Below are 10,363 nucleotides of genomic sequence, written 5' to 3' on the forward strand. Positions count from 1 at the left end.
ATGCCTAACCCTAACCCACCCCCTAATGCCCAACCCCGCTGCCTAACCCTAACCTCCCCCTTACACCCCAATACTTACCTTCGGGATGCAGACGGTAGGGATACTGGTGCTGGGATCCCGACCGGACAGAATTTCGGCAACGGTATTTAGATCATCGTTATCCTGCACGCCGGGATGCCGCTACATCCGGAATGGGACAATAGATGGGAACACAGACAGGGAAATAGTACAACTAGGAACCAGCTTCAATAAATAATGGGTTACGAGAATTGTAAATACATTAGGGAGTGAAGCAATTATTTTGTTTTAAAGGTTACCACTTCTCCAAGGACACTAAATCACTTACCTAATACTATGCAAAGCAGGTTCTACCATGACTACCATTGCGCATCGGTCCGAATATATCTACATATACTACAGACTAAGTACTAGCCTGTCACGTATATCTGTACTTGCACTTAATTATTGTATTATACTCGTAAAACAGTGTTCATTGTCATGGTCACAAGACACAGATACGATAGCTAATGCTTATGTAATCTCCACCCTGCACCTACAACAAGGAAGTCTGTTATAAATGACTTGTAAATACCTTGCATATGAGATTTACTGATAATTCCATACAATCTCCATGATCAGAGGCCTTACATATGCTGTACAATTGCAGGACACCAGTCACAGACACACACAATCCTCCCTGCACTGTTTGTATTGGCATTACATACTCCAGATACTAATTTACCTAAAGGGAGGAAGAGTCGTGATTTCAGCTTAAACTCATTTTCCTAAATTTGCATGTGTGTACAGAAGCCACCGACTAGCAGTCAGGTCAGTAGCATAGTAAGTAACATATTCAGTACCATCTGCAGTAGGAATATTTTACCGAGTGTATGGGAGGAGAATGTGCTCATGGGGACTTTTAAGATATGTAATTATTTAAAGGAAAGAGCGTGTTATTCCGATTATCTCTCATAGTCTAAATATATTATGTACAGGAGTTTATAAATATATACAAACTCCAGTGGCCAATACATATTAAAAATTGTGTTTTACATCTTCGTTTATAAAGTGAGTTCTCATGTCATCACTTCATATATTAATTGATATTGTAATTCAGCATATTATTTCAGAAATTAGAGGTCATCTCACATTTCCATGACCTGTATAAAAGTAATATTCTTATAACTTAAAGCAGAAGTTGCATTATTATATATCCATTGTAATAATTTCCTCATTATGGTTAATTAAGACTCCTGCACAGTGCTGCATATTTACCTGTGGATGCTGCATTTGCACCTATTTTTCCATATAAATTACTAATTGCAGCATGTTAAATGCAATTTATGACAATAATAGTTTGAAGAGCAAAACTTTATCAGTAGTGTACACATTGGGAACAGCTTAAAATGATAATAATCATAAACATGTTGTACTGTTGTATTCTGTGCGACTATATTCATACCATAAGCCACTTTGTGCCACTTCACAGCAAATGGATTCCATATAGGAGACGCCCCACCATGAAAAATACTACATTTAGGCCCCAAAGACTCTAGTTACATCATACTATAGCAGTCTAATTTTCTGAGAATGTACTTCAGACATTATGGGGGAGAAGTACCAATCTTTGGAGAGGGTATCAACCAATCAGCTCCTTTACAGGCTGTGTTTGAAAAATGTCAGTTAGGAGTTGATTGATTGGAACTTTATCTCTCTCCAAGGCTTTGTACATCTACCCCTATGGTACAAGTCCAAAGGATAAGTGTGTGTGTGTGTGTGGGGGGGGATGGGGAATGATGCCATTCAGGTCATCACAGCCCCTCCCCTCACTGGGCAACATAGAAAATAAAATACATCATCGCGTGTCAAGAAATGATGTCATGATGACCCAATTCATATCAAGACTTTCCCACCACTCCGTGATAACGGTAACTGCATCCAAGCTCATAAGGGGCAGGGGCAGATGTGTATTGCATCATCATGGCCCCATCCCCTCCACTTCGTACAAAAGAAAAACAGGATACCAAAGGGTGTCCTACACCCCGAAATTCTGGAGTCTCCTGGGAGAGTAGGGAAGCATTGCTTATTATTTTACCAGAGCATTAAAATCCAAAATACAGTCAAAACTCAACCCAAATTCACTGGACTTCATTTATAAAGCAGACTGGAGACACACTACTAACACCTCGGTTCTCTAAACCAAGATTTTGTAGTACGTGTCCAAAACCTAGGTGCACATGTGTCCACCTAGATGCAGGGCCCCGTATGCAGCGACTACCTCTCCTCCCTGCAGCCCCCCCCCCCCCCCCACCCACAATACTCACACACAAACCTTCTCTGGCACCATCTAACATGTTTGAGTACTGGAAGTTTTTTTTACATTGGGCAAAGGGCCTCCTGAAGTGTGTTTCTCATCCAAAGTGCATCAGGATGGTGCAAAATGACGAAATCTGCCATAGAGATGATCTCCACAAGCTCAGAGCAGGATCAAAATGAACAAAATTGGGCTCAACACTTATCCCTGGTCTCACACACTGCAAATGCCAGAATCTTGCTGCTCAAACCCATTAGCTTTGGTGGAACTCCTGACTGCTCAGCGCTACCAAAAACCCATTTACACTATAAAAATAGCCGCTACATTGCTTACTTCAGACCATTCTGTTGAATAATGAACTGAAAGTAACAGGATAAATCACAAGATTTATTTTTATTATTTAAACTGAACTTTAAAAAAAGATAAAAAAAGGGTCAGTAAGGGGGTGTCATAGGATCTTAGGGCCTGATTCAGACCAGCTCGCTAAAATTTATACTCTCGCTGCTGCCGATGGCATGCAGTGTGTATGCATTGTTCGCCTGCATCGCAGTGCACGTGCGCATACCTTAGACAGCCCAGCAGAGTGAGTGCCAGGGGAAGCAGTTTGTAGGTGGTAACAGGGGCTGGCCATTAAAAACGGGGGAGTGAAGGTGCAAACGCAGGCGTGCCTGAGCATCTCAATGGCGTTTTAGAGGTGTGCATAATTATATGACAGCATCATAGTACACGTCACCTGGCTTATTTTTACACTGAAGTGCTCGCAGTGCTTGCGGCAGGGTATGGTCAACCTCAATCGCTGCGATCGCATCCGATGTACCGATGGTTGCATACACTTCCTGGACATGACGTGCACAAGTGGGCATCTTAAAACAGGCTGGTGGGTGTCTGCATACACTATGTGATCACTCTCTAAGAAATACTGGGCGTGATAATGCATTGCTGTGCGATAGCACTGCCTACGCAAGTTGCATACACCATGCGCGAGATCGCATCTATCGAGCAGCTCTGAATCAGGCCCTTAATTCTTACCATTAACAACAGTAGAAGGAGAATGAAAAGATTAAACACCAGAGCCATTAATCAGCTTTACATGTCATGAGATTTTATAACCCAGCAGTTAAGGTACTTGTCCATTCAAGAACATCTAGTCTGTTGACAGACTGTTGAAATCATTGTTAACTGTATGTTGCCCGTAGTTTGTACAGCTATTATACAATATATTGCTCACCTGACAACTTAACGTATAGAGAACCAGACGCAATGTATGGCTGTGCACATATCGGCTGCAAAAGATCTATAGTGGGTGAAGGGCGTGCGGTGTACACACAGTTAGTGTTCCCGCTAGCTTGTTTTTGCGGAGCACCATGCCCTGCACGATTTTAACAGGGCAAAATGCACCCTGCCCATTTAGCGGTGCCCCGCTAAAACAGCATGCCGTTAGCTTTCCCCACTCGCAGGCCAGAGTGTCCCGCAGGTGGGTAAAGTTGCAGTAACCATTGACCATGAGGCGAGAGCTTGGGCGAAGCCCAGCACCTCCATAAGTGCTGGGCACGTTTCACAGCATGACAAATTGGAGGTGTGCTCCAAGGACACCCCCCCTCCGAGACTGACCACACACCCTCCCAGACCAGCCACGCCCCCTTCTGCGTATGCAGAGACTCCCGGACAGTCCCCTCCAGGTTCCCGAATCAAGGTGGGCACCTCCCAGCACTCATTGCATTACTTACCTCGCAGCCACCATTATACCGATCATTTCTTTTTAAATATGTTTCCAGAATATGATGCATGTGCAGAAGACTGGCACAGTGGCAGATTCCTCTGCACTAGCACCAACGTCAATTTTTCAGGGGGGTGGTGGCCCATGAAAATTTGCACAGGCTGTATTAAAATGCCCCTGCATAACGCGTTATAATGGGAGAGAATACCCTAGATTTTTTTTTTTTGCACCTTGGTTTTCCTGCCCTTAGCATAGTATTTGCATAGTATGAACACTGAAGGCTCCAACGGAACCTCATGGCTGATTGAATATACCCCAAGGTCGATGGGTCGGCCGTTTGGCCAACCAATCTGATGATTGGTAATTGTATACACACTGACCATTTAGTATGCCTGATGTGGTGGGCATGACAGCTGAAATGGGCAGACATTTAAAATCACCCGCCCAGCTGAGCTGTCAATCATTGTTGGGTCCCTGCTGCATGTGTACGGGCGATCGGCAGGTCACTCGTACGCACCAGTAGATGACGAATATGTTTTTCAGATATATCGGCCATCTGCTGTGCTGAACAACACATCGGCTATGTCTGAATCATGTTGTTCACTGACATATCAGCTGTACACACCCCACGATGCACTGTAGATATATAGCCCGTTCAATGGAACGGGCTATATACAGATCAGTGTGTACCCAGCTTAAGAGTTTGACTGGCTAGAAAGTACATTAGATGGATGGGGGGGTGGGGAAATGCAATTTACGTTTTACATGCTGGGAAAATAGAGCCTGTTTTTGTATTTAGCTAAGAAATACTGGGCAGCTTTATTTTCATACTGCAAGTTCGAGCAGAGCTATGAGGTGAATCAGTCACAACTAATATGTTCCGCACATTTTAAAATTTGCTTTATAAAGCCTATAGTTAGAAAATAATAAAATGTAGGCAATGTACCATAATGTTTGTGTCATTTTGCAACAATTCTATTACATAGCAATGTATTGTACACTATGTAGACAAAAGTGATTGGACACCCCCGCGCAAGTGAAATGCATACCATTGTACACGAATTCCAAATGGCTACTAATGTGGCGGTTTCGACGAGAACACTTCGTAGAGAAGCCCATGAACTTGCAGTTCTACGGAAACAAAGATTTTTTTTTTTTTTTTTTTTAAAGGTATATTTATTAACGATCCACACAAAATACATCAAAATATGTCTACAAAAAGACAGAAATTTCACTGAACATAGCAATATAGATATTCAAAGACATAGTTCAGTGTTAAGAACAAAACTGTGGGATACAATTTTTAATTTATAAAGGGAAAATAATTATATGGAAACAAAGGTTTTTATCATGATGACAATGTCACCTGTCATGTTTTCAGGGCGATGCTGGACTGGTATACAGAAAATCTGGTAGCCCGGATGGGCTGGCCAGCTCAGAGTCCAGATCTTAACCCCATTGAGAACCTCTGGGACGAATTGGAGCAACGGGTGTATTCTTAGCCGACTCGACCTTCTTCAGTGTCACAGTTGGTGACTGTACTTAAGGCGTAATGACAAAACATACCATCTGCTGTTCCAGGAACTTGTGGACAGTTTGCCAAGAAGGGTGTCTGCAGTAATCACTGCACGTGGTGGACCTACAAAGTACTGACATCAATAAAATCTTGTTGATCTATTTGCTGTCAGTGTCCAATCACTTTTGTCTGCATAGTGTATTATACTTTTCTTTTTTGTTATATAGTTATTTACAAGGGATGCATTCATATTTAGGGATTCAACCGAACACTGAATTCCTTTACACCGGATTTGTATCAATACTCAACTGAATCAGCACAAGTTAGCACATTCAAATTAAGCAGGATGTCATGTAGTTGTTACTTATATCTCCTGGAAGCAATAACTATGGGGGTCATTCAGACCCACTCGCAAGCGGCAGTACGCTCGCAAGTAGGTCGATGTTCCCCACTGCACATGCGCACGACGGAGGGAGCTCCGTCGTGCGCATGCGCGAGACCCGGACTGCGACAGCCAAGCTGTCGCTCTGGGTCTCGCACCAAAGGGGGCGTGCTGTCGATGTTGATTGACAGCACGCCCCCTTTGGTGGGCGTGCCGGGGGCGTGCCTGCCAGACGGAGGCGTTCCCATGGGATAGAGCCAAAATCACTCCAGGGCTTGTGGCAGGGAGACCCTACCGCAGGGTCTCCGTCACAAGTCCGATGGTCAAGACCATCGCGACCATATTGTTGGCCGCTCACATATGCTGTGGGTGGTCACCCACAGCTATGCGAGCGGCCAGGAGGCCGCTCCATTTTCATGGAGGAGGGCCCTGATTCAGAGCGAGCGCTCTGGTCAGAGCGTCCGGCTCTGAATCAGGCCCTATGTCTTGTGCACCAAGATCCCAGGATTCGGAGGGGTATGATAAAAACAAACAAACTAAAAAAAAAAGTAATGTCAGAAATAAACCAAATTCATTATTCTGCCATTTAAACACTAGAATGGGTGCCGTTTGGTTACACAGCAATAGTGCTAAAACGGGTATTATAAATAATGAATTGATAAAAAGGTTGGAAGAGCTTATAGAAAAGATCTTCCATTTAAATAGAGGAATAACTTCAAGCATCACGACGTGTTTCCGCCTACACCTGATAAATGATTATTACAGTGACAAAACAATCTGTACACAAAATATTTAAAGAGCGCTCACTATATATAGATCAAAAAAATTTATAAAAGGCATGCAAGTGATCTGTCTTGTTCCAGACTAGCAACAGTAGAACAATCAGAGGGATTCCCACCTAACTCCCTGCAATAAGAAGTGGGCAGCTAAATTTAGGTCACCATGGGTCGATGGCCCTAAATCAGGGCGTCCATGTAACCTGCCTATTCTAGCAATCCCTACTTCTGGCGCTGCATCTCAGCGACCACTGCGTTTTGGCAACCAGTGCCCCTTACCCTATATTGAAACAACCCTGAGGACAATGTCTGGAGTCTAAATATATGAATGCCGTACAAGCCGTCTAGATGTGGTCTACTGTCATTTATTTTCTATGCGTAGATCACTCAGCCTACTACAGTGCACAAAAATTTACGTTTTAAATTAGGGTGATGAGGTCACGTGGTCTGCCTCACCCGGTTTATCACTCAGCAAAAGTACGTTTACATAGCACATGCATACACGACTTTAACTATTTATTACACAAATGAATAACATGATTGGTTAAATTGTATTAACGCTCTCATTCCGGGTGCAACCGGGCTGAGACCTCATACAGAAAGGCGGCCCAAACCTGGGAATAATGCCGGGTCGATGAGGCCATCCGGATCACGTGATGAGCAGGTGCTTGGAAATGATCTCATCTCCAAGCGCTGGCTCTTCATATGCAGAGAACAGGACCCGGGTCGCATCGACCCGGTTACCCGTTCACACTGCATCATGAGTAAACTTGAACACACTTTCAACCCTTCTCGTGACCAGGGTTGAAATTCCGGGTTGCTCAACCAGGCTTATTTCAACCTGGCCGTTTCACACTTCACAGTGACCTGAGTTGCTGTGCGTTCACGTGCAATAACCCGGGTTATTGCTGCTAGTGTAAAAGGGGTATAAGTTGAGAATAAGATCAATCTCCTCTCTGTCAGCACACTGAGCGCAGTAGATTCGGGCTTCATGCCAGAATCTACTGCGCATGCGCGAGTCACTGGGAAAATGGCCGCTGCCATTTTCCCAGTGATTTTTTGCTGCTCTGCAGCACCGACCCAACGCAATCTGCGGAAAGGTAAGTATAATTTACTATGGGTGCAGTGTGGGCCCCCCTGGACCCAGGGGTCAGTGTGCACCGTACACCCATTATAAAGATGCCTCTGGATAAGGGATTGATTCATAAGGTCATTATAAATCTGTAAATATGAAATGTCCAAAAAAGAAATACATACTGTACATATGAAATAGGTGTGAATTATGCTATAGGTCGCTAATACATAGATATGTTATAGATTGAGCAAGAGAGGTTTTTGATTAGTACATATGAAATAGATAAATGTTTGAGATAAACTGATAAATCTAAAATAAAGTGACTGAAGATATGTATGTGATAGATAGGGGACTAAAGGCCCCCATACAGCAGCAATCAATTTGGGCAATTCTACGTTTTGCAGACGATTGAGTAAAAATTCTGCAGTGTATGGTGTTTACAGATAGCATATTCCGACCAAAAAGTGATTGAAATTGGTAAATCATGTTGTCTAATGGCCCCCATACACCAGCGTCTGATTGTCGCAATCCTGCGATCCAGAGATGACGGGTTGGAGGATCGGTGAAATCCAACATGTTGGATTTCAACGATTTTCCCATCACGATCAAAATATGATCATAATTTGCAAATAGATGAAATTCAACGTGTATGATTTCAACAATCCTCAGATGGATCAGAGAACATCGATGGCCATCTGTCCGCATTTCCAACTGGCGGATCGTAGTTTCTGATCCGATCACAGAATTGCACAATAAGTTGGTAGATGTATGGGCCCCTTTACATGTTGGATTTCACAGACAAATCTGGGCTGTAGATTGCTAGTGTATGGTAACAATCAGCAGATTTGCCAACCATTACTAGTAAAATGATGAGCCTTTCAAGATTGGCAGATCTGTCTTTCCTGAGAATCACTGAAAAATATCTTTAATGTATGGGTGCAGATTGGTGGATTAAGGACATTTTAGATTGGGGGGGGCACGGAATCTGTGCCTCTTATTTTTTTGTGATTGCTGATGCATGGGCTCCTTTATTTGACAGGTAGATCGATTGATCAATTGATAGATATGTCTATAAATGTGACTGATACATCTGAAATAAATGTGACAGATGTTATTGATCAAATATGAGATACAAATGATTTATTTATAGATCAATATAAAGACATATAGATAAGAAATAGACAGATATGTTATTGATCGGATAGATAGGTAGATAGATCTATATTGATTTACATTTTTATGTGTTTGAATGGTAAACATTAACAAATATATTAATTATTTTATAGATAGCTATGAGATACATGAGTCATTAGTTACGGCTGAAATTTTATAAAAAGTAACTTACATACTACACAAATGTATTATATTATAGGTACATGCACTACATTGCTCTAGCAGTCTAGCTCCTTATGATAGATAGATAGATAGATAGATAGATAGATAGATAGATAGATAGATAGATAGATAGATAGATAGATAGATAGATAGATCCACTATGTCTCCATTCACCAGGTCGACATTCCATAATGTCAACAGCAGGTCAACACCGATTATGTCAACATAGTTAAAATGCAATCCAATTAATGTAAACACCTGCAACATGTCAACATAGTCAGAATGTTGACATCGGAGATGTCAGCATTGTCAAAATGTCGGACCTATATACCAGCTCCACATATAGATATAACCTACTTGTACAGAACTCACACTTATGCCATTATATTATTTGATATCCAAATGTAAAACTCATTGAAGCTGCAAAATGAGTTTAATTCAGGTGATGCAGTATAGAAAACAACGTTGCTGTCAGGTAAGCTAGCAAGGAGCAAAGGGAGAAGATGTAAGCACCTTGCTAAGTGTGGGACTAATGAAACATACCTGATCCTCCCGTGTAAGACGGATAACTGAGCCCCCCATGCAATGAGAGCACCCGGCACGGACAGGGCTGCTGCTTACCTGAGCGTGCACCTGCTGCTGTTATTGCAGGAGGCTCACCCGGATCCTGCAAGTGCACAGAGGGGGCGTGTCCTCATGCCCCTCCCACCCGCTCTTTCCTTCAGATAGTGTACAGTATGTAACGTTCTCTTGTTAACCCGTGCTGTGCTGTCTGTGTAGATCAATGTGGGGATAGTCATGTTTAGCTTTTGGACATCAACATATCATTAGCTTTAAATCCACAAGCAGCTTGTTTCCTGCTCGTCATTAAATACATTTGTAGGCATTTCCTTATTGTAAGTGTGTATTATTCTGTGCATTGATAAGTCATGAGACTGAAAACAAATGAGAGGTGTGAGAAATAACTTGTTCTTGAAAAATAATAGAGTTCCCAAAACGGCTTCCTTCACTCTGATGTATAGCTCATTATCATTTGTGCAAATGCGCCTAATTTTCTGCACAGAATATTCATATTTGCACATTCACTGTCTCACAGCAATGAGGTCTTGGGTTTGACTCCCACCAAGGCCCTAACTCAGTGGTTCCCAAACTGTGCGCCGTGGCACCCTGGGGTGCCTTAGAGCCAGGGGCGTTTCTATAATGGGTGCAGTGTGTGCGGGGCACACGGGCCCCTGGGTCCAGGGGGGC

At 42.8% G+C, this 10,363-nt stretch overlaps 1 protein-coding gene across 2 annotated transcripts in view; it reads right to left on the reverse strand.

Moving 5' to 3' along the window:
• The window catches only part of CRACR2B (calcium release activated channel regulator 2B), a 106,106-nt gene extending 96,293 nt beyond the window's left edge, over positions 1 to 9,813 (reverse strand). The window contains exon 1 of one of the 2 annotated variants that reach the window (XM_088470988.1): positions 9,737 to 9,813. The gene's annotated coding sequence lies outside the window, so the exon portion shown is untranslated. Of the gene's footprint in view, positions 1 to 9,658 lie in introns of both variants that reach the window. The other variant, XM_088470987.1, reaches the window with a different exon arrangement.
• Positions 9,814 to 10,363: the final 550 nt, after the last annotated feature.

Source organism: Taudactylus pleione, unplaced genomic scaffold (genome assembly GCF_031769625.1).
Source record: "Taudactylus pleione unplaced genomic scaffold, aTauple2 ptg000109l, whole genome shotgun sequence".
Classification (NCBI taxonomy): domain Eukaryota; kingdom Metazoa; phylum Chordata; class Amphibia; order Anura; family Myobatrachidae; genus Taudactylus; species Taudactylus pleione.